Source organism: Protopterus annectens, chromosome 3.part0 (assembly GCF_019279795.1).
Source record: "Protopterus annectens isolate FY-2018-M chromosome 3.part0, PAN1.0, whole genome shotgun sequence".
In the NCBI taxonomy this organism is placed as follows: domain Eukaryota; kingdom Metazoa; phylum Chordata; order Ceratodontiformes; family Protopteridae; genus Protopterus; species Protopterus annectens.
The window spans coordinates 299,682,004-299,706,999 of NC_056731.1; the positions used below are offsets into that span (position 1 = coordinate 299,682,004).

At 40.2% G+C, this 24,996-nt stretch overlaps 1 protein-coding gene across 2 annotated transcripts in view; it reads right to left on the reverse strand.

The window, feature by feature from the left end:
* Positions 1-24,996, reverse strand: part of CNPY1 (canopy FGF signaling regulator 1) — a 666,926-nt gene that overhangs the window by 604,095 nt on the left and 37,835 nt on the right. Inside the window, exon 1 of one of the 2 annotated variants that reach the window (XM_044064783.1) lies at positions 20,915-21,012. The exons of the other annotated variant lie outside the window; for it this stretch is intronic. The gene's annotated coding sequence lies outside the window, so the exon portion shown is untranslated. Of the gene's footprint in view, positions 1-20,914; positions 21,013-24,996 lie in introns of those variants that run through there. 2 annotated transcript variants of the gene reach the window in all.

The following is a 24,996-nucleotide window of genomic DNA, read 5'->3' on the forward strand; positions in this document are numbered from 1 at the left end:
CTGAATTCTTGCAAGATGCTCCCTACTATCTGATGAAAAATGATAGGACTGTTTTGAAAGCCCTGAGGCAATCTAGTCATTGCATACTGTTGGTTTTCATAGATAAAGGCAAACTGTGGCCAATCTCTCTTCTGTAATGGCATTGCAAAAAATCCATTTGCCAAATCTATCACTGTGAACCACTGACTTTCTGTTTTTATTTGAGCTGCTAAATCCGGGACTCTCGGAATCAGGTGCACTCTTGGTCTCGTGTACTGGTTCACTTTTCTAAGGTCTATTACCAATCGGTAACTTCCATCTTTCTTTTTAGCTGGCTACGTCAGGCAGTTTGTAGGACTGTATCCTTTTTGTACTATCCCCGCCTTTTCCTGTTCGAGAATGCACTTTTTCATTTCTGCTGCTCCTTCAGACAAAATAGGATATTGCTTTTGAAAATGAGGGATAAAATCCCTCGAACTATAGACAGTAACGGGAACTTATAATTTACCGCAGTCAGTTTTTGATTTTGCCCATAACGTTTAAACTCTTGTTCTATTGTTGCCCATATATCCTTTTGTTCATTTGTCAGGGCCACTGCCCTGTTTCCTTTCTTTTCTGTCAAGTTAACCTGCACCATTATGCACTTACAGTCATTACCTCCTTCAGTTTCATCATTTGTTTACCATAGAATACAAGTGGAGAAGTCTATTAGTATCCCCAGTTTATTCATTATGTCCATTTCAATAATGGCAGTCCCACAACTAGGATGCGTCAAGAATATTCCCATCACAGGATCTCCGTCCTGTTTAAACCCGATTTCCACAGGCTCACTGCCTACTGCAATGCATCCACTTTGGTTAAACCCTGATATTAAGGTTTTCTTTTTTGAGTCCATCCTTAATTGTCTGTCTGTAACAGAGACATTTGCTCCGGTGTATATCAAGACATTTTTGCTAGCATCCCTCCACCTAAATATCAATTAACGAGCAACAATCATTTCCCTGCTTGAAAAACACTAGGTAAACTATTTGGGCAGGGGGGCACACCCCTATTGCGAATGCTCATCACGTGTACTTCTTGGGATTTCTCTAAGGATACAAACCTTTTTATTCCTGATTACAGGAATCATTGTCCTCATCTTCTACATATACTGACCATTTTATTTCTTCTGAAATAGCCTGTCATCTTGCATGGTCTGGATTATAGGGTAGATTCTACCTATAGTCCACTGGATATACATTTCTCTCATTGTCATATTGTTATTTTTTATAATTTCCTCTTGCTTCATTAAAACATGTTTGATTTTCTACACTGTCTTCCATGAGTTTTTGTTTACACTGTTTTTGTTCCTGCCCTGTACCTTTATTCTCCTCCTTTTCTTGTTGTTCTGGTTGTTGTGCATAAATGCCCTTTTCAATTTGCTTATTCTTCCACTTTTTATAATGTGGACATTCCTGTTTGACATAGCTTATATTTCTACAGAAAAAAAACACAACCTTTTTCTCTGAGTTTCCTGGAGTCGGAAGTGCCGAAGCAGCACATGGTTCTTCTCTGTCTCCCCATCTCTCTCTTCTTCATCCTCACCCCACTGCACCTATAATTTCAAATACATCATCTGTCCCTAATGAGAAGATATAAATGTTTAAAAATGTCTCTGTCATCACTCATTACCTTTTCCCTCATTAACTTGTGAACACACTGTTCCAGTGTGTCAATTGTTTCTTCATAAATGCACTTAATATCCCCGGAACTCCTTTTACCTGTTTCCAAAAAGGCATGTATAAGGCACTTTTGGGTGTCTTTATCTTGCATTTCCTTGTCATTAGTATTGTGTATTGTTTGAAATGTTAACTTAAAATGCCCTACTTGCCCCAACATTTTGTTAGAAACTGGAATGTTAAAATATTCCAATAATTTAGTAGTTAATGTTTGACCCTGTGAATATGCAAAGAGCACTGCGGCCATCCTGTTTAACTTAGAATCCAAAACAAAGTCATGTCTTACTATAAAAGACATAGCATTTTGGATTTAAAACCAAAAAACACCATTTTAAGGAATCATTCCAACCATTGCCAGCTGTATATGACAATCAGTCTTCAAATGTTAACATACTGTACACTACACCCTTTTTGTTGTTCCACTGTGGAATTGTCTGCAGTAGATGAGATTTTTGGTATAAATCTACAGATGTACCTGTATCAAGTGTGACATTTTCAAGCTTAATTTTATCTCCAGACTTTAAATCATCAAGCTGCTTTTGTAGTCTGCAAGTTGTTCTTGTAAATCTCCTATTTGTATTTGCAATTCTGTTTGCTTTTCTAACCCATCTAACACTCTGGCCTTCTCTTACTCCAACTGGACTCAGATCTTTAATCACTGAAACACTATCTGACTGACTGGCAGAAAAATGATTTGAGTGCTGCATCTGCATTTTGCAGAATGTTGTCAACTTCCTGGTGAAATTGTTTTAACACACCATCATGTCTGACTAAAGCATCTTTTGTTTTTTCTATCAACCTATTCAGACTGTCTGACCTTTTTCAGACAGTGCTTTATTACTAGTGATATCATTCCACTAGAAAACAGTAGGTTTTAAACATTTCATCAAATTGTAATGGTCTATTTTTTTCCATAAAAGTTTTGAAATAATTATAAAAGGTAGGAACTGGGATGTCCACTAGATGTTTGTCTCTCACAGACTTCTAACCTACCTTGTGTAAATGTTGCTGTTATTTTTTGTAAAACAGTTTTGTGACATGTACTATAGAAACATGGATATTTGTCACCACAATTTATACGTTCAACCAAAGTTCTACATTTTTGCAAATACTGATCATAACACTGCATCCATTTGCACAGATAGTACCAAATAAAGCCTTATTACTTTTAACATCACTACTGGCTTGTTCATACCATTATCTTAAGAGAGTTCCAACTTTGTCTGAAGTCTGATTTAAATCTATAGCAAATGTGTACCTGATGGCATCCATGTTAAGATCAAAAAGAAGCTTACCAACCAAAAGATTGAAGACACGTAATCAGGCTGCTGTCGAATTCCCTTTTCTGACAAACTGATGGTGAAACGTCACAGAACAGATGCTGAAATTAAACCGGGTACTTCACCGAAATGTGGAAGACTAGAACTGCCGAGCTGTTCAAAACTGACAACTGGAAGTTGGCGCCAATGGGATGGAAATGTTTTTTGTAGTGGACTTGTACAAGCTATATAAGGTTTTAGGACTGCGGGCTCGCCAGTGATAAAATAGCAAGCAACAGACATATTGACACTGTACAACTGTATTCATAGTAAACTGGGTTTATTATTGCCAACCAAACACTGCCTTCAAGGTTGCATCAATTCAGCATAACATGGATGGTGTCAATTCTTGCACTTCCTTTTAATGTCTCTGCATGTCTTTGCACTAAAGAGAAATGTCCTAAAAGAATGCAAACAGTTCTTGGTTTATATAGTCTTTTAGTTCTTCTTTCTTGACACTTTTAGTGTGTCTGATATTTTTACCCCACCAGTTTCTATTTTCTTGTAGATCATTAGACATATTTCTTGTGAAGTCCCTTGTTTTTCCTTTTTCACAGACCATGTCCTTATTTTTGTCAATTACTTCCCTATAAAATGCATGTTAGTCATTACTCAGCAACTCAAAAGTACTTATTATGCTTCTTTATCATTTCTCACAGGATGCCATTCATTACTAACTTTTTAAGCCCGTAGCCACATGTTGCTAGCCAAGCAAATATTTTTACTTTGTTTACTGCATATTTTGAGCATGATTATATCGCTGAGCTGGACATGTTTGTCCTCTAGCTGCCTAATACATTAGATTCTGCACTTAGCACTTTTAGCCTTTGCTCTTTCATACAATGTTTAACCCATTTAAAATGTATTTTATACAACATCTATCACATATCCTCCCTAATGCACAAAAGGGATAATGCATGGAAGAACTGGCTAAAAATAAAATCCCCCATTCACCTCCAAACCTATAAAGAACCCTGCAACCTCACTAAAAAAAAGGCAATAATGATAAAAAAAACTTCTATTTAAAGCCTCAAACATACCATGACAATAATCCTACAAAATTCTGGAACATGATTAACAAAATGCTTTACCCAGGTTCTCTCAGTATACCTAACCCTTACCCTAACAACTCTCCCCTGGAAACCACCACTATACTCAACTCCTATTTCACTGACTCCATTTACAAACTAACCCAAAACAGTCATGCTTCCAGTCTCACTATTCCTTCCCCCGATCACAAACTTACTTTTTCACTGAAATCTATCCCCACTGCCTACATAAAATCATTACTGAACAAATTAAACCCCTGCTCTCCTTCAGCAGTAACCTACCACCTGTCTTCCTAATGCTATTTGCTAACTAAATAGCCTACCCTATCTCTACTCTCATCAAACAGAATCTACAGTCCCCTCATTCGGGAAACAATTCTACACTATACCAATACACAAAGGAGGACAACGCGGACAACGCCACTAACTTCTCAAACTACAGGCCCATAGCCATTCTGTCCCCCCTCTCGAAAATACTTGACAAATGTGTACACAAACAGCTCCTTGATTACCTTCTACAAGAAAAATCTACACACTCCTACCCAACAAGGCTTCCACCCTTAACATAGCACAATTTCTGCTCTAATTTCCTTCAACCAGAGACGAAAATAACCTATTATCCTGTCTATTTCTTGACATTTCCAAAGCCTTCGACACTGTCTCTCACCCCAAGCTTCTTTCTAAAATGTCGGATCTTGGTGTCTCCTACCCAACACTCAAATGGTTCTCCAGCTACCTTTCCAACAGACAGCAGTCTGTTAAGTGGCTCTCTTCCTTCTCACACTTCCTCCCTGTTAGTACTGGCATACCACAAGGTTCCATGCTTGGACCACTACTATTCAACATCTTCACTGACTGTCTTCACATTCCTGCTCTCAGACCTCTCTTATACAATATGCTGATGACTCCACTATCATCTGCACATCTGATGATCTTTCACAACTCCATGCTTTAATCCAAAACTCCTTCAACTCCGTCGAAAGGTGGCTTACAGACAAATCAACTTGTACTCGATCCCAAAAAAACTTCTCTTATTTCTTCCAAAAACCTCTCACTTGTCTTAAATCTTCATTAGCTATCACATCCCTTGACAACACTGTAACAAATGCAGAAACATACACCAAGTTCCTGGGCGTTATCATTGATGATCAACTAAAATTCGATCTACATGTTCAAAACTGCATAAAAGAAGACTCGCCAAAAACTTGGCTTGCTCTATAGACACAAAAACTTCCTCACCAAGGACTCTAGACTCTCCCTTGCCTATGCCTATCTTCTTCCCAGTCCACTTTATACCTCTCCAATCTTAACCAACCCACAAACCTGTTTAAAGTCTAAACTTGAACTCTCATATAATAAAGTAGCTAGGTCCGTTGCAAATCAACTGTACAATTTTTAAATCCCAAAACTGGCTTGAACTCCTTCACTAGCTCCTTCTGGATCAACTGCTCCTTACTCACTCCATTATTAACAAACCTACCTCCTGCCCTGCCATTTCATCCCTTATCACCTTATATACTCCTAATCTCTGTCTCTGGAGTTCTGACCAGTTTCTCTTGGAAATATACAAGCCCCCAAAAGAACAACAGGCCAAAACCTTAAAAGCTTCCCTGTAGCCCTAGCCTGGAACAAACTTCTAATCATCAGAACTATAACCAATACTCTCAATTTCAAAAAGGCATTAATTAATGAGAGACACTACTGAATTCATGGCTCGGCTTCTGCCAAAACCCAACTGAACTCTCTCATCCCCTCCTCCCACCCCTCACTTCTCACTGTTCCCCTGACACCTCACCTTATCTCCCCCTCTTACACCCCCATATAAAACTTCCTAATACCCTACCTTACTCTGCCCCACTCCTCCTTCACTTCACATGCCTATCACTTTCTCCCCTTCCCCAATACAAGTAGCATAGTAGTATGACAATTTAAAATAACCCTGATTCTTCTGCTCTACATGCCCATTTATCTTTACACCTTCCCTAGTACCATAAGCAAATATTCAATCTATTGTTTTATTGTCCTTTCTATTTCTTCTATGTACCATCTTCTTCAGCACTTTGTTTGATAGGATTTTACTCCTTATCTCTTTACTTCTTGCCTTGTAGATTGATTTTTTTATGTATTTTGCTGTATTTTGAGATTTTTATGTATTTAGAGTTACTTCTGTATTTAGCATCTGTCATGTATTTGAAGTTTTATGTACTCTGTGTTATCTCTGCATTTAAAAGTATTTTGTATGGAGTTTTTCTCCTTGAGCCTCTGCTGAAAAAGGACACATGCTCAGTTGGACACAGTCAATAAGTGTCAAAATTAAAAATAAAATAAAAATAAAAACAAAACTGCAGGAGGAACTAAAACAAAAGCATTGCTTTTTACATTAATTCCAGTTATGTTGCAATCTAAGGTTAATACCACATTCTCAGCCCAAGTGTAAATGTGACCATGAAGTTCAACACTAAGGAAAGTACCAATAAAGAACTACAAAATGTTATTAATTACTGGAAGGTAAAGTGTAGGACACCAGTTAATGCTCCTCAGCATACATGGGAATCCAGATATATCAGAGCCTTCATCATCTGACAACAGCTCTAAATTGTGGCTTTAACAGTTTTTCTTCCCTGTTTTAAAAAATTGGAGTATGATTATTCAAGCAGTCTAACAGAAGACCAGCATAGGCAAAATTAATTGGTTGATCACTCAGTAGCCAGTCTGGGTGGGTTACTCCTGTGTTGTAACTGTTCCTTGAGATACTGACCTTTTCCCACATACCTGTTAAAAAGGAACTTAAGGAAAGAGTAGTGGAAATTATTCAAGCGTTATTAGGGAATATAGAAGTATTTTCAGAAATTATGGTTAGTGATTGGGATAAATGAAAATGTAGTTTAAAAATAGGGTTGAAATAAAAGAGAAGGAGATATGGTTAAGAATAAACAGAAATTACTTACTGGGGAAGGCAAAGGTTAAAGTACTGCAAAATAAGAGGAATCTCACAGAACAAGAGGAGGAGCAAATGCAGAGTGCAAAAATAAAGGAGTATCTGGATAAATATGCATGAGTTTAGAAAGACTGCAGTTAAGCAACTATTTTTGATAACTCCAGTGCACAAAAACTTTTAGCACAATGTCTTAGGCAACAGAACATTGAAAGGGTTGTCACCAAACTTAGGAAACCTATAACAAGAAAAATAACCAGAGATCCTGTAGAGGTTTTAGAGATATTCTGGAAAGTTTATGAAAATTTGTACAAAGCAGAGACATGTGGAAATCAGAAAGCGTACAAATACAAATGTAATTTCAACTCAACCCTATTTTTAATTATGCCAAGATTAGAGATAAACGAGATTCAAAAAAAAGAAGTTATGTACTTACCATAATGTTCCATGTGAGTTGTTCATCCCACCTTCATTCTTACTGATGGGTTCAGAGATGATCCCTCTGCTCCAAGTCGGCCTACTACAAAGCTAGAGGATTTCAAGTAGCTTGAGGCCAAGTCCCTATCCCATGATGCACCTAGAGTTACCTCAGATCTTGTTTGTTGTGTATAATACCATATGTCATTCGTTAACTCCATAAGAGAGAAAGTATAGAAGGTTTGAGTGACCAGGAAGAATCTAGCATCTCAGTCTTCTGAAAGCCCAGGAGGGGGGTAGGAGGGAGGGACGTAAGAATGAAGGTGAGATGAACAACTCACATGGAACGTTATGGTAAGTACATAACTTCTTTATGTGAAGTTGTTCTATCTCGCCGTTCATTCTTACTGATAGATAGCGTCCCAAGCACCATCTACCTCGGGTGGCTCACGGGAGTATATTTTTCAGGACCATGGATCCAAAGGAGGCCCTGTCCCTAGAGGCCCTGTCAGCTTTGTAATGAGTGATAAAGGTATGAGGTTTCGACCAAGTGGCTGCTGCACAAATGTTATCAACAGGAAGTCTGGCAGAAAAAGCAGAGGATGTAGAAACTGCTCTGGTTGAGTGAGCTTTGATTTTATGTTGTAAGGGCATATTGGCAGCTGAATAAGGTGATACAATCAGATAACCATTTAGACAGAGTTGTTTTAGCTACTGGCATACCTTTCCTGGAGCCTGAAAAGGAAACAAAAAGCTGATCTGATTTCCTGAAATCTTTTGTTCTATCCAAATAAAATCTGGGTTGTCTATGAACATCAAGTTTGTGCAGCATGTACTATAGATTGTTAGAGTGACTGAGGAAGAAAACTGGCAAGTCAATAATTTGGTTGAGATTAGTTTCAGTGCAAACGTTGGGCAAAAAAGGGGTTTGTTTGAAGTGAGATTGCCAGCATGGGAAATCAAATAAGGAGGCTTAATGGACAAGGCTTGAAGCTCTGACACTCCACGGGCAGAAGTAATAGCTACTGAAAAGATGGTTTTCCATGAAAAAAATATGAGGTCACATGAGGAAGCTGGTTCAAATGGAGGAAGAATTATGCGGGAAAGCATAAAATTTAGATTCCATGGGGAATAGAGAGATTTCACAGGAGGTCTAACATAAAAGGTCCCTTTGAGAAAGGCTTTGGATAATTTGTGTGACATAATATTCAACCCTTCGAATCCAAGATGGAAGTTAAGAGATGGCAGCAAGTTGAACACGGACTGTTGCTGCTGCAACTCCTTTATTGAAGATCATGGTCAAGAATTCTAGTCTAGAAGCCATAGGGCTTGGTAAGGATCAATATTGTTTTTAGAGGTCCACAGAGAAAATGTTTTCCATTTGCTCAGCTATAGCTTCCTCGTAGAGGATTTATGAGAGGATAAGAGAATTTGCATTGTCTCGTTGGAAAGGTTATGGAACCTGGCAATGATGGGAATTGGAGCAGCCAAGCTGTCAGCTTCAGTGACTGCAGACAGGCATGAAGTTCCCCAGACGAGTGCATCAGAAGGTCTCGAACTGGGTCCAGATTCCAGGGGTCCTCCAAAAGATGAAGTCGAAGGAAGGGGAACCAAATCTGACAAGGCCAGTGAGGAGCTATTAGAATGATAGTCCTTCCCAGGGCTTTCGCTTTCTGTAATATCTTGGGTATCAACGGGATTGGTGGGAATGCAGAGAGGAGACCCGGGGGCCACTCGTGAACGAATGCATCCCTTGGGGCTTCTCCCAGAGGGGGAATCAGGGCAAAGTAGCTTCTGCATTTCGTGTTCATGTGACTGGCAAAAAGGTCGCAGCAAGGCTGGCCCCACCTGCAGAATATCCTGTCCGCTATTTTTGTCTTGAGGGACCACTCGTGGGGCAACACAATTGCTCTGCTCAGCTTGTCTGCTATCACGTTGGATTTCCCCGGGATGTGCATTGCTAACAGAAAGCGCTGGGTGGCTATAGCCCACTGTCATACTCTTAGGGCCTCGTGACAAAGGGGGTATGACCTGGTTCCTCCTTGCTTGTTCAAGTACCAGACCACTGACATGCTGTTCGCCTGAATAGAAACTGTACCCAGAGGAAGAGAGTCCTGGAAGTATTGCAATGCCAAAAGTACTGTTCTCATCTCTAGGACATTGATATGCAGATGTGTCTCTTGATCGGTCAATGTGCCTTGGGCTGTCCTTCCCTGAAAATGCCCCCCTCCACCCTATAAGGGAAGCGTCCATGGTCACTGTGGCCACTGGTGGGGGTAAAACAAATGGACGTCCTATCGTAAAATGAAGTGAGGTCAACCACCACTGAAGATCCTTTTTACAGGAGTTTGTGATCATTACCCTGTGAGACATGGGGAGCTCTTGGTAAGACCATTGAGTGAACAACAGCCATTGCAGTACCCACATGTGCATACGACCCAGTGGTATGGCCAAAATTGCTGCCATCATACCTAACAATTTTAGAACTTCTGATGCTAGAGCCTTGTTTCTGGATATTAGAATGCGGACCTGCTGATGGAGAAGTAAAACTCTTTCTCCTGGAAGTCTTAGCATGGTGTTGGTGGTGCCCAGTTCTGCTCCGACAATGCAGATTTTCCTGAGTTTATTGTAACACCCAGCTGGTTGCAGAGTGACAGAGTGGATTCCCTGGCCTGAATGAGTTGCTGCCTGATGGTGATGAGGAGCCAATCATCTAGGAATGGAAACACCTGGAATCTTAAACGTCTCAGGTAAGCAGTGACCACTGCCATGCATTTGGTGAACACTCTGGGGGTTGTAGTTAGACCAAAGGGCAGGGCTCGAAACTGGTAATGATTGGCTCCCAGCCGGAAGCACATATGATCCCTGGATGGCCTCGCCATTTTTATGTGGTAGTACGCATCCTGCAGATCTATCGAGCACATCCATTTGTCTTTCTCTAAGAAGGGAAGTATCGACTGAAGCATGACCATCTGAAACTTCTCTTTCTTTAGTCTGCTGAGGTCCAATATAGGTCTCCAGTCCCCTGTCTTTTTTGGAACTAAAAAGAATCTTGACTAAGTTCCGGATCCTGTCTGGTCTGCTGGGACTGGTTGGATGACTTGTTTTCTTAGCAAAGTCTGGACCTCTACTGTTGCTTGTTCCCTGTAAATGAGTGGAACATCCGGGGTTTTTCTTGTCGGTGGAGGAGGTGTGGCAAATGGGATGAAGTATCCTCTGGAAATTATATTTTTACCCAGTTGTCATTTGTTATTTTGAGCCAGGCGCCTGGGTACAAAGATAAGCAACCCCCAAATGTCTCCAGAGCAGGACAATCGGGCCTCCTTTCAGGAGCGCTGGTAGGGCTTCCCAAAGAAGTGATCTCTATCACCCTGGTTTTGTGGACTCTCTCTGCCGCGAGGCAGCGTCTTCCATTATTGCCGCCTCCTCTGCCCCTGGAGGGGAGATTCACCACGTGTGTCCTGAAAGGCTCCTTGGGCTTTACGGAACCACATTTTCCCTCCCCTTTGACCCTTGAGTTTGGGTCTGGTAGGGGTGGAAAAACAGACTCCAATGGCAGGCAAGAGAGTCTTTCCCACCTGCTCACACCTGGTCAAGATTTCCTTAAATTTGGCCCAAAAAGGGATGAGCCATCAAAAGAGTTATTCACAAAGGATGACTTGAAGGACTCTGCGAAGGAACACGAGTGCATCCAGGAGTGTCTTCTAAGAGCAACTCCTGTATCTGCTGCCCTGCTCGTTGCATCAGCTGCATGTGAAATGAGTTGCATGGACGAGTTAACAATAGAGTTGAGGGTAGCAAGCTGGGAGGCAACTTTGTCTGTAGCTCCTGCAGCTACTGTACCATGAACAGCATCTCCCAGCTCTTTAAGGAGATCTCTTTGTAGTCTCACAAAATGGGTTAAATAGTTAAGCGAACGGAGTGCAAAAGTCACCGAACTAATCATGTGCTTCCCGCATCTATCCATTATCCTGGAGTCTCTATTAGGAGGATGGATAGACAAGGAAGTTCCAGATATTTCCTTTTTGGTGGTTGCTGCCACCACCATGACATCAACTGGCACGCCTTTGGTCAAGAAGGGTTTGTCTTGGGGGGGCAGATATGAACCTATTAGGCCTCCTAGGGACAGGCTCCATGGTGGCGAGAGACTCCCACACCCTTCGTGAGACCAGCTGCATAATCAAAGGGCGGAGACACCCAAGAGGTGGAGGGCTGAGACTCGAAAGCTTTCAGGAGAAACAGCTCGTCCTCAGTAGGGTTGGTGGACTGCCAGTCACCCCTCTGCCTAAGGATTTCAAGTATCTCTGCAAATGAGATATCCTCAGAGGGGGACCGTGGGGACCCTTCTGCTTCATCCAAGTCAGTATCAAATGTTAGGGACTCCTGAGGGGAGTCTAAATGTTTCCTCTTACACACACTGTTCCTGGGAACCTCATCAGTGGGAGCTTATGGTGAGGTCTCGGAAGAGCATGGGCCACCCAGTGGGGCTTCCTGAGGCTCAGTGTTTCTGCACTTTGCTAAGATCTGTAAAGAAGAAGCAGACAAAGGCGCTTTAGGGGATGAGGAAGCCGGACCTGAGGTTGAGGAAGTCATGGGAGACATAACTCTCCTTATGGCTTCGAAGGCACCCCTGCTCCGATGTGAAGGGACCGATGGATCTGAGGAAACCGTCGATACCCTCGGCACTGGGACAGTGGGCTCCAAGCCCAAGGTAGGAGCTGAGCTTATCCGAGTCGAAGCCCCGAGAGGCACAGTCAGAACCAACAAGTCGATTCAATTATCCTCCCCGGACCCGACCAGAGAGTGTCGGATCCTAGAGTCCTCAATCAGTGCTGAGGATGTCAGAGTGATCGAAGCCAAAGACACTGGAGCAGGCATTGGCTCTGAAGGCTCCACAATCAACAAGTCTGACTCCTCCGGCTCCAAAGCGCTGGTACGGCTAGGAAGAAAAAGAGTTATAGCTGGCATAAGGGTCTTTGGCTCCGAAGCTGCCTGGGTCGGAGCTGATAACAATTTTGCAAAGGCCGGTGCCTGTAACCGCTTCTGCACCACCCAATCCACATCCAAATCTGAAAGGTTAACAGAAGACCGAGATGAATGGATCGATGGTACCAACTGAAGTAGCAGAGATTTAGGCATTTCGGATACCGGTTCCAAAACTGGGGTCCGGCTCTGAAAAGAAAAGACAGTTGGCTCAGAGACCTGTGGAGCCAATGTCACAGACTTTTTCGACTTTTTTGAATCCACAGAAGTCTTGGAGGACTTTGAGGACTTACTAAATCCATCTTGGTCATTCAAAGCCTCCTGGAAAGAAGGTTTCAACAAACCCCTGTCAATAAGTTTCCTCTTTCTCTCTCTTGGAGAACCAGAGAGGAAAACGAATGGCATATGGAACATGTTTCTTGTAAGTGCAAGGCACCTAAGCAGTAAACACAACTGACATGGCAGTCAGTAACAGACATCATCTGCCCAAATTTAGGGCATTTTTTAAACCCTGACAGAGTGTTTGTCCTTGTCATCAGCCATGACAGAAATGGACACACCCAACAACAACAAATATAAATTAGCCTTCTAATAAAAAACAGGCTAACTGTAAACACATACGCACAAGCCCTTTGAAGTAAGGCTAACTACAAAGAATTAATAAGCCTTCTAATAAAAAACAGGCTAAATATATGCACACAAGCCCTTAAACTAAGGCTAACAAGCACACACACACGAATTATCTAAGCAGATAATATTAATAAGTGAAAAATCACTAAACTACACAAGCAAGTTAACTCTAACAGTTATAAAATCTTACGAAAGGTCACTAAATAATCACACAATACTATGACTAAGAAAAAGGGTGACAGAAAGGTCACTGAATAAACAAGTTCTAGTCAGAAAATTTAAATAGGCCTATGAAAAAAATGTGGCCAAAAATACAGCTATGAAAAAGCACACAAGGGAAGGAAAACTGCAGATAAAGCTATAAGAGCTTATCTAACCTAAATATCTAACTATTTAACAATAAAATCTTAATACTTTTTAGAAAGAGAAAAGTAGTAAAGTTTTTACTGGCCCGAGCTAACAAGAACATTCAATCAGTTGCAGCGGAAAACTAGATCTGAGTTAACTCTAGATGTATCATGGGATAGGGACTTGGCCTCGAGCTACTTGAAATCCTCGAGTTATGTAGTAGGCTGACTCAGAGCCGAGGGATCGGCCCCGAACCCATCAGTAAGAATGAACGGCGAGATAGAACAACTTCACATCTAACAGTTAATTCAGGAGGTGAGGAGATAAAAATAGTGATGTATAATCAATCTTCAGGAAAGTCTTCAGGAGCAGATGGTATTTCTATGGAGGTTTGGAAAATAGGAGGGAAAAAAGTTATAAATATCTGGAAACTTTTGTTTAATGTTATTTTAAAAGAAGGGGACGCACCAACTTCTTGAAAGAAATCCTAAAAGAGAATAACAAACAACCATACAGACTATTAAATTCTTAAAGTAGCAGAAAATATGCTAAGAACTAAGCCAGTATGACAATGGAGAAAGAGGATTTTGCCAATAGGGATGACTGCAAGTAGGGGTACAGAAAATAGGCAAGAGGAGACTGGACTTTATGGGAGAAACCGTGCAAAGGAACTAAGATATTGGAAGCAAACAACTCAAGCAGGAAAGGGGTAATAAAGTGGGATGAGGCCAAGAAGACATTTGGATTGCAGGCTAGAGACTACCTTCCCTACCAGGGCTTAATCTCAAAGCACAGGCAAAGAGAAAGGGACAGGGGACTTTTAAGTAAAAGACCTGCTCTGTTAGAATTTTTAATTGAATCTAGAACAGAAGCAACTATTAAAAATGAATAATTAGTGGGTTATATTAAATATTGCACGATAATAATCAATCAGACACGGTTAGAAAAGATTGGGAAGAGAGACTGGAAAAGCAATTTGCAAGAAAATGATGGAAAGACATATGTATGGTTCCCAACTACGCAACCAAGTCCAGAAGGTTTGGAATCTTTCCTTTGAAGTGTCTGCATAGGTATTTTTATACCCCAAGTAGACCTCAACAGATTTTTCCTCAGGTAGATAGCAAATATTGGAGGTGTGACTGAGAAGAAAGGGGTAACTGGGAACACTTGTTTTGGGAGTATAACGAGTTGACAAATTTTAAAAATTCACTCCAGAGTATTCGGTCAGAAATATTGGGTGAGCAAAGGGCTGTAAGTAAGGAAAAGATTATTTTCAGCTGGCATACAGGATCTTAAGATTATTTTCAGCTGGCATACAGGATCTGAATTGCCTAGACACAGTAAGGCCTTACTAAGTTCAGTTCTGTTGGTTGCCAAAAAAAACAATTACTAGAAAACTGGCTGTCAAAAAGCAGCAATTATTAGAAAATGGGAAACAAAGTCTACACCAGCTGCATTTGTGGTATTGAATATTATAAAAAAGGCAAAATGAGCTAGAAGAGGGATCTTTAGGAAAGGGAAGGAGCAAATTACATAGAAGTAAATGGAAATTGTAGGATACATGCATAATAATGTTCAGGAAGATTGAGGTTTAAGGGAAGGCAGGCACTCAGCAATTTAATTTTTGTAATGTTGTACTGATGATAGTAGCAAAAAATATATGTGATGTATATTTTATTTAAATGCAAAAAATGTTAAAATGGTTTGTTTTTGTTTCTGTTAAAATATGTTTGTTTCTGTCTTAAGTGATAATTTAATAAAGGTGTTTAAAAAAACAGAAAAAAAGATAACCTATTGTTATTAAATGCACTTATCCCCACGTTGGGATAAGTATGCTTAATTCAGCCCTCTTACAATATACAGTTTCTTAACAAAAAATAAATAAAAATTAAAGAAAAGGAAATGAATACAATTTCTCATTATATTTCACTGCCTGGAACAAAGGACACCAACACACTGCCATGCAAAGAACCAAATGGCTTCCCATTATTGTGAAACTAAACTTAAAACTAAACTTTAAATTTTAGCAGCTGGAGCACTGTCCTCAACTAATTCATAAAGTGAGTTTTTTTTAATGTACTGCTACCCCATTAGATCCATCAAACAAGGTACTCTCACCCCGAGACACCCCACTTTTACTCTGAAACTTTCTGAGACAGCATCTACAAATATTGCATCTGTAGGATGAAACACTGTACCAGCTATCATCAGGAATGAATCAATTAAGAAAGTGTTTAATAATTAGTTAACAAACATACAAATATAAATATTTCCAAGGCAAGGGATGATACCAGCTCCCTTACTACCCTTTTAATTCACTGTACTAACCTGTTTCTCACTCTAATGTAACAAATGCAGCACTTCTTTTTACATGTACACTTCAGATGTTTTAACTGCATACGGTTTTCACATCTCCATCATCTTATATAATTTAATCACATACTGCTGTACAGCCAAGTCACTTCCCCAAATCTGTGTTGCAATGATACGTGCTTTGGCCAGGGAAGTAGATAAAAAGAGTTTCAGAACCAGTTCACTTATCCAATTAACAAATAATAAATAAATATAAACAAAATTGCACTATGAATAAGAGCTTTGCCAAGCCCAAAACATGACAGTACTATAACAGCATTTATTGCTTTAAGTGATATGAAGCTTAGGTACAACAATTCCAGTAGCCCTTCAATGGTAACCACTGAGGTATGCATACAGACTTATGCCACCCAAACAGTTAACACATTGTCATAACATGCAATTAAACAGAACTGAAAAAAGGCTGGAACAAATGACCCCTACCAAACAATCCTGTGTTATTTTTTATCAGATAAAAGATAATTACATGTATGAATTATTTTATAACAAAATGATTTAAGCTAATAAACAAACTACAGAGAAAGAATGACACCACAGCAGAGACGAGGTACTGGACTTCATGTGCACAGACAGATCCTCTATGCCACTCTGAGTATTTATTTGCCAGTGGTACTGAATGCCAACACAAGGAGGTAGTGCTATGAGTTTCACAAGTTTTGGTTAGGCAAAGTTACACCACCAACAATAAATACTGAAGCTAGAGCTTAATTTACTAAGGATAGCCAACATGACTCTACTCTTAGAAATATATGTGGGACAGTTTAAATGCGGTTTTAAACTGCTGTTTTGTTATGGTGTGAACAGGAATAAAATAAGTTAAGCAGCACAGGGTCAGCAAAGAATCTCACTATACCATCAAGTGCCAAGGGATATAGGTCAGTGGCATTTCTGTAAAACATAAGTTATTTATCAAACAAAAAGGACACTGGCCAGAAAAAACAGTGTTACTGAAAGAAATGAGTGAAAAATGATTATAGAATTTGGGGAAAAGAATTTAGCATCACAAGCCAAAAGTATAGACTACTTGATATCTTCTACATTATTTCCTGATCATTTCTAATTAGTTGACTCCTGTTTCTAAAAGTAACACATAAAGCTAAAAGAAAAACATAATTTACTAGAGCACATCATCTGAGTCTATAAACTTCATATTAAAATATGTCTTCTGCCATGTCTGCATCATTTGTGCAGTGTTAATGATGTCAACAGTCTTCAATTAGTATTTGTTAAAACATTGCTCTACTTCAAAATAACCTGATGAGGGCTGTCACACAGTTTTTTTTTTCCTAACTGAAAGTTCCCTTTCTTATAATACATGCCACAAAACCAGTACAATTTCTTTTGTCAGGCTGCTGTTTTCATAGGTTCATAGGTGTATACTAGGCTAACGGCCCTGGGCCCTTTACAAGCCTAGCCATAGGATTACCCTGGCATCGTGCCACCCGACCTTAGTTCCCAGTGCCTCTGTCGAGTAGCGCTACTGGAGTTATCCCTGGGGTGAATTTTCTATTTCCCATCCACTCATCGAGATTTCTCTTAAAGAGGGTCAGCGCGGTGCTCTGCTTGTGAGATTGAGGTCTCTGGAGTGTATGGTGCGGAGGGATTGGGATTTCTTTAGATGCAGCATTTCTAACTGAGCTGGGTCAGGCATGGCTTTATAAGTCAAGCAGAGATCGCCTCTAAGTAGGCCATGTGAGACAGAGAATAGTTGTGTTTTTTTGAGTCTGTCCATATAGGACAAGTGTTTAAGGCCTAGGATCCTCTCTGTGAGGTATTTTTGCGGCCTCTCCAGTTGTTGCAGGTGTCTGGTGAGGTACATGCCAAATGGGGCATGGTACTCGGTTTGGCCAAATGAGGGAAGAGTAGAGAGACAATGACCTCTTTCTTTCGGGATGCAAAACCCTTAGTAATGAGATGAGCCACACAGAAGGACTTTCTGACCACAATGGCAACGTGGTGATCAAAAGAGAGGTTGCTGCCAACATGTGTTCCCAGCTCGCTTATAACGCCTTCTGTGTTCAGTGGACTACCATCGATGTGGTAATTCATGGGAACCGGGTTTTTCCCAAAGGGGATGACGACACATTTTTTGGCATTGAGCTTAAGGCCATGGTTCTGACACCAGTCATCAGTCTCCATGAGGCCATTCTGTAGGATGTCAACATCACTTCAGGAGTTACCAATAGCTCCCAACTTGCAATCATCTGCAAATTTTACCAAATAGGAGAGGACCCAGGACCGAACCCTGTGGGACTCCACTCATGACTAGTCGGCAGTCTGACTTGGAGTCAGCTATTTTCACACTGTGGGTTCTGTGAGCCAGTTTGCAACTCACCTAGTGATACAGGGGTTGATGCCTAGCTTAGTGAGCTTTTGTATGATTCTTGAGTGGGGAATAATATCAAAGGTCTTGGCCAGATAAAGGTAGGCTATATGAACCACCTTGCCTTCATCCACAGCTCTGGTGACTGACTCAGAGAAGTCAACCAAGTTGAGCAGGCATGATCTACCATTCACAAAAACCAAACTGTGTGGGATCCAGAGTTTGGAGATTTCCTATACCCTTGTTTATTAGGTCCATGATGATGCGTTCCATAGCTTTGCATATCAGACTCGTCAGGCTAATGGAGCGATAGTTCCCGGGCTCTGTAGTTGCTCCTCCTTTATGGAGAGGGATGACTGTAGCAGCATGCCATTTGGTAGGGACAAAGCCTGAGGTGAGGCTGTGATTGCCAGTTCACTCTGTAGTTCATGTAGAACACAGCCAGGGATATTGTCAGGTCCCATAGAAACTGTATTCTTGGCCTTGGACAGTGCTGTTTTAACTTGTGTAGCAGTAATACTGGGTGCCTGGCAATCTACTGCTATTGTGATTTGTCCCTGGGGGGGTGGGGGTAAAGTTGACACTGAATCTGTCTGCCAGTATATTGGCAATATCTGTTGGCTCAGTATAGGAGGTACCATTGTGCAGTAGCTCAGAGCAAATCTGGGTATTGCCATGGAGATTCTTTACATAACTATAAAAGGCCTTGTGGCTGTCTTTACTATCTGCTGTAATTCTGTTTTCATAGCTAGTTTTAGAGGATTTGATGAGGGATCTCAACTTTTTGTTGATGCCAAGGGAGTTTTTCCAGTCTTGGGACTTCACCTTATTCCGCATCAGTTTCCTCCTTCTGTTGTAGAGTTTGTTTATGACAGGGGACCACCAGGTTGCCTTACTTTTTTTGGAGGAGAGCGTCTTGGTTCTATTGGTTATGGCAAGATCCATGCATCTGTGTACTTGTTCGTACAATGCATTGGTGTATGATTCGGCAGTCGTGCAACTATTCTCCATTTGCATGGGTGCCGTGAAGTTAGCCAACTCTGTTTTTAGGAGCCCATACTTAGCTTTGGAGAAGTTTTTCATGATGGTTACTTTTGTGGGGGGGGGGGTGGATTTCCAAGGTGATTAGTTTGTGGTCGGATCTAACCAAGGAAGAGTTGACTATTGGTGTAGCGCAATGATCGCCCATGTTAGTAATGACCAGGTCAAAGATGTTGCTACCTCTAGTAGGGTTAAGAACGAACTGGTAAAGGGCATTGGAATTAATTAATTCCAGGAAACCTTGGGCAAGGAATTTAGCATCAGTACTGAAAAGTGCTGCTTTTGTTGACACCTTTCAATTTATCTTTGTGAACGTCTTAAAACTGAAAATGCTTTACTTCAGTTGGGTAGCAAGATACTTTTACAAAACACACACACAAAAAAACTTCATTAGTTAAAAGGTCGTCCCTCCCTCATGCATTCTGCCAATCAGAAGAATCATATTTCCTGAGTTGCTCACCCAGTTGTGGCAGCACAGCTGGCTTGTCTCTGCCAACAGTAGACTAAATGCTGTTCTGCTTTAGCAGAACATGACTATGCTTGCAACCTCTATTTCAGACAGTCAACAAGTTTAAGCCTCCAGTGGGAAAGGACAAAAGCAAAGGTATAATAAACACCTTGTTATGCAGGCTTCTCCTGGGAGAAGAATCTAAAGGGAGGGCTATAAGCACCTTTTTAAGCAGAATTTTCCCCATGCCACAAATTAAGAACATCACAGTCAATATGATACAAGAGCCAGGAAGATAAATTTCTACATAACCAGGTTTCATGCAAATCTAACATGGTGTACAATGCTAAAGATGAACATTAAAGAAATGCCATGCAAAATTAACTGGTTCGCCAAGTACAGCAAATTGATACAGTAATTGACATTAATAATCATATCATCAGCTAAATTAGCTGTTTGATTACAGAAGCAGTTTGTTTGAGTTGCATTTTTGTTAAAAAGATTATGAAAAATGAAGAGAAGGCAAAAAGAAAGAGGTTAATTTTCAGCATTTTTACCAAGATACACACTGTGGACTGTATTGAGAAGGGCCAGTAGTTACCCATGTGGAGTAGTAGTTCAGTGTCAACAAATAAGTACCATATTCCAAGCTAAAAAGGAAAAAAAATCTGAGTTGGCTGCCAAATTTGATGATGTATCACTCCTTTAAAAGCAAAGATAATAAGAAGCTGATGGCAAAGTGCTGGGTAAAGCACTATACAACTAGTGACATTACCTATTTCTGGTACCATACTAAAAATTAAAGCCTTAAAATTTCCACACTCATCTTGGGTGAAAGTACCAGCAATAATTTAAAAAAGGCATAGGATACAGAAAATTGGCATATCTGGTGACCTGCTTTCATGTAACACAGCACCTTAGAGCTTTTTCAAATTAAATGAAATAATTACCACTGAAAAGTTATCACCATAAATAGCTCATTAATAATGCAGATGATACTGCTATATTTTGGTTTCGGTTTCCTGCAAGTCACACTCATAATGCTGCTTGTAAAACATTAACAAAGTACAGCATAATGCTTTAAAAATGGCTAAACCACAAGACCAAACCTGACTGGACAAACTAAGTAGAAATCTGATACTTTTGCACACACACACACACACACACACACACACACACACACACACACACACACACACACACACACCTCAAATGCATTACTATATATTTACAAAACTGAAATACAACACAACAGAAATCACGACTTTGAAGAACAACACACTGTACAGTAATCTTCTTCTTCTTTCAGCAATAAAAACAGTAAAATCTCAAAGTTAAATACATTACTTACTCAGGCACAGTAAAAGGTAACCAAAAAGGTGGAAAAAAAACTAAATCCCTTACGAAAAAGAAAGCATAAACCCCACAAAAAGGAAATGAAGTTGCTCAAGGACAGAGTGGATAAAGTATGCACACAGAAGTCCAGTAGTCCAAACTGCAAAAGAAAATAGAAAGTCAGATACAGCAACCCAAGCGGTAAACTTAAAGATACAGTATACAAAAGTGTGCATTAAGACAGCAATAAGACACTTGCACAAAGTTGCCATGGAAACCCAATTAAATAAAGGCAACAAGCATACCATAAGCCAAAGAGACATATGAAACATGTAGAATGGGGGGAGCATTATAGCTTACTTACAAGTGTCTTTCAGTTCTTGGGAGTTTCCACTAAAATGATTCTGCTTGTGATAATTTTAAGGCTGTGTTACATCGAAGACAGTATACAGATTTTTGAAGCACTATGCTACTGGTATTCAAGTCCCCTCATATGGATTTATTCCCCAGCCCTAAGTTAATGAGGTGTCACACTCCTGTTTGCTGGCAGGCTGGGCAGCAAATGCCTATAGCTCTGAGTTATAATAAATTTCAATATGAGGGAAAAAATCATTTAAGCTGAACAAATATAAATCAGCTTTTTGCCTTATGCATTGAGTATAAATTATTTTCTCATAGGTAAAATTACAAAACACATAAAAAGTAAGCAAAATAAACAAACAAACAATGCAAATAAAACTGTAACAAAATACTTAAAACCATCCTTGTCTTTTTCCAGACAGTCATAAAGAGAAGAAAGACACATCAGATTATAATATATCAATAAACTGCAGCATATGTTATAAAGTAATAGCAATACATGGAAAGAATCACATACAAATGATCAATAATGACACAGGAAACATCCAGACACTGGACACAACCCAATTTGGTTTCATCAGCTGCAGGTCATGCCTACTCAACCTGGTGGGCTTCTTTGAGAAGGTCACCAAAACAATGAATTAGGGCAAAATGGTTCACACTGCCTACCTTAACCTGGCCAAGGCATCTGACACAATATCCCAGTTGGACATTCTTGACAAACTCAAGATGTTAGGTACAAACCCTTACGTCACCCAGTGGATAACCACGGCTCACAGGCAAAAACCAGCATGTTAAAATTGAGGAGTCCTCCTCTTCAAAGACGCCAATCACAGGCACAATCCCTCAGGGATCAGCCCTGGCACTGCTCGTTTTTACTTCTCTGAAAACAAGTCAATGGCCTCCAGTTGACTAAATTTGCAGATGATTGCAAATTAGGAGCTGTCATTTAATCCCCCACTGACACAGACAAATAACTGGTGTCAAAGCCATGGAATAAAACAAAAAGTGACAAGAAATACATAAAAGTATCCACCGGGAAGTAATCCACCCCTGATAATTATCATATTGATAACATACCCCTAAGAGATGACCCAGTAGTCAAGGACTTGTGGACACACACAGACAGTAATCTAGCCTTTGACCATCACGTGTCTACAGTAGTAAGGAAATCATTCTATGTTATGCAACTTATAAACAAAAGTATAGCATCTAGATCCAAGGTAGTCATTCTTCCACTGTATTTGGCATTCATCAGACATATCATTGAGTATAATGCCCCCTTTGGTATGTATCTAACCAGGCATATCCAACAACTAGAACATACACAGAGATTCCTCAATAAAACAATACAGGGTGTAAGTAACACATCCTATGCTGACAGCCTCAAGGCCATATCCCTGTCTTCTGTCTCCTACAGGCTGTTGAGAGAGATGTATGCCTGGCATACAAGGGATTGTCAGACCCCACTCTGATGGACCCCCTGCATATCTGCAAAACAAATAGAACCACAATTACCCATTCTAAAGACTTAAACATTGTCTGTGATATAAACAGACCCTGCTGGAGAGACAGGTATGCATCCCAGAGACTACCCCTTCTCTGGAACAGGCTACCCATTCATGTGAAGCAGACTTCCACCCTAGCCCAACTCAACTGTAATTTGGACAACTGGATGGGGAACAGGAAATTCATCCCTGGTTTGGCACCTATTTCTTGAATGGACTCCCAGACTGGTGTTTGCAAATGTTTCATTTCCCATCACCTGCTAAGACTTATCAAGGGTACCAGAGCTTGTCAGAGTTTTGGGATGCACGGCTAAGCTTAAAAAGGCCCTTGTGGTCATTAGCCTAGTAAAGACCTATGAACCTATGAATGCTCCACAAGACTATTTTTGTTTAAAAATACAGTACCCTGGTTTTCAACTTCCATTTACAGTATCTTACAACTAGCTGATATACACTTAAAAAAATAAAGAAATGGCATCATCAGTGACATAACAAAACAGTAACACAATACATATGCGACGTCCCCATGCTGGGCCAGTAATCAAGGAGCCTGAATCCTCACCACTGACAATGGAGAGGGATGTTCACTTGAAATGGAAATGGATACATTCAGGATTTTCAGATGCAGACCTCTCTGCATCAAGCACAATTTCTCTTAAGAGCACACAGGGTGTACACTCAGTCCAGGGTCTGGTTGTCTCTATCAGTCTCTCCCCAGGTCCCCAATAATGCTCTCCATTGGCACTGTGAAACCAGTACTTCACATCCCTGCCCCAAGTAGCTGCCACACACACTATTTCAGATTTAAATTTACACACACACACACACACACACACACACACACACACACACACACACACACACACACACACACACACACGCACACACCTGGGAATGGCTGACACAGATCACCCACTCTTTCAACTTTGCCTAGACTATAAGGTAGATTCACTGCCATCAGTCAGTCAGTTACTATAAGGCTCTAAAAAGGGTATCCAATTTTGCTGAGTGAAGTTATTGTTAATACAAATGGTAATGTTGGCCAAACAGCCAGTCTTTCAGGAGTGGCTTAGTTATCACTAAATAAATATATGTAAATGCTCTCAAAACTTAAATATTTTTCTAAAAGGACCAGCCACAATGACAAATTTAAATATATTTAATAATAAATAGTAAAAAGAACATGAAAATAATAAATGTCTATTTACAGTAAACACCAGAGTTTCAGTCACAGGGAATACTAAAAATAACACACCTGGAAAGTTTCACACAGTTATAGATAAACCGTATTTAGCTAGTCTCACTATCTATTCCTGATCAACTAAAAGTATTGCTGTTCCTACTTACTGTATAGAGCAAGGCAAGATGGGTGAGTGGTCCTTGTTATCAGATCCAAGAGAAAATACAGAATGCTGCCGAGACTTCAGTCTCCTCTAATACTGAAACATTATTTCTGTACGGAATGACATCACATAAGTCTGGTCATCTGACTCTCTTTCCCGCACTATCTCCCATCACTAGAACCTACCAGGGTTTAGCACCTATGTGCTACAATACACACAGACACAGCTTTGCTCAGATGTGGTGCAGTTGCTGGAAGTCATAAAACCATTTCACTCTTCCTAAAAGGAGCTACCAACTATTCTTTAGTTCAGACATTGTGTCTCTGGCTCCATTCAAAACTGTGGGATAATATCTTTATGGCTTAACCCATAAAATAATTTAATTTCAAGAATATTTTGCAAATTCATGTGTATTAATATTAAACTCTTCACTTCCAGTATATGCTGTTACAATGTATACATTTAAACAGTTACAATAAGGCATGTACATCTATTTTCCTTCAAGCAGGGCATACTGTTGATACATTTTAAAACAGGCAAACCTCACAAACACATTTTCAGCACAAGGATCTGTACAAATCAGATTAATATACAAAGAAATACAATTATTTACAAAATTCCAGCTAGCTGTGCTGGCATATGTTACAAATCCACCTCACTATTTCTCCTGGCATGGCTGGCAGTACCTCCTATCATCACAACATACAAAAAGGAATACACAAAAAAATATAACAAAAGGAATACAGAAAAAAATAGAACAAACAATGTCAACAAACACAGAGGTAAAAGCCATTATAGGGAAAACAACTGACCTTGTAGGGGTGAAGAAGCCTTATCCTTCTGACTCTGGAACTCAAAGTAGTTCATTATCATCCCATAATGTCCTC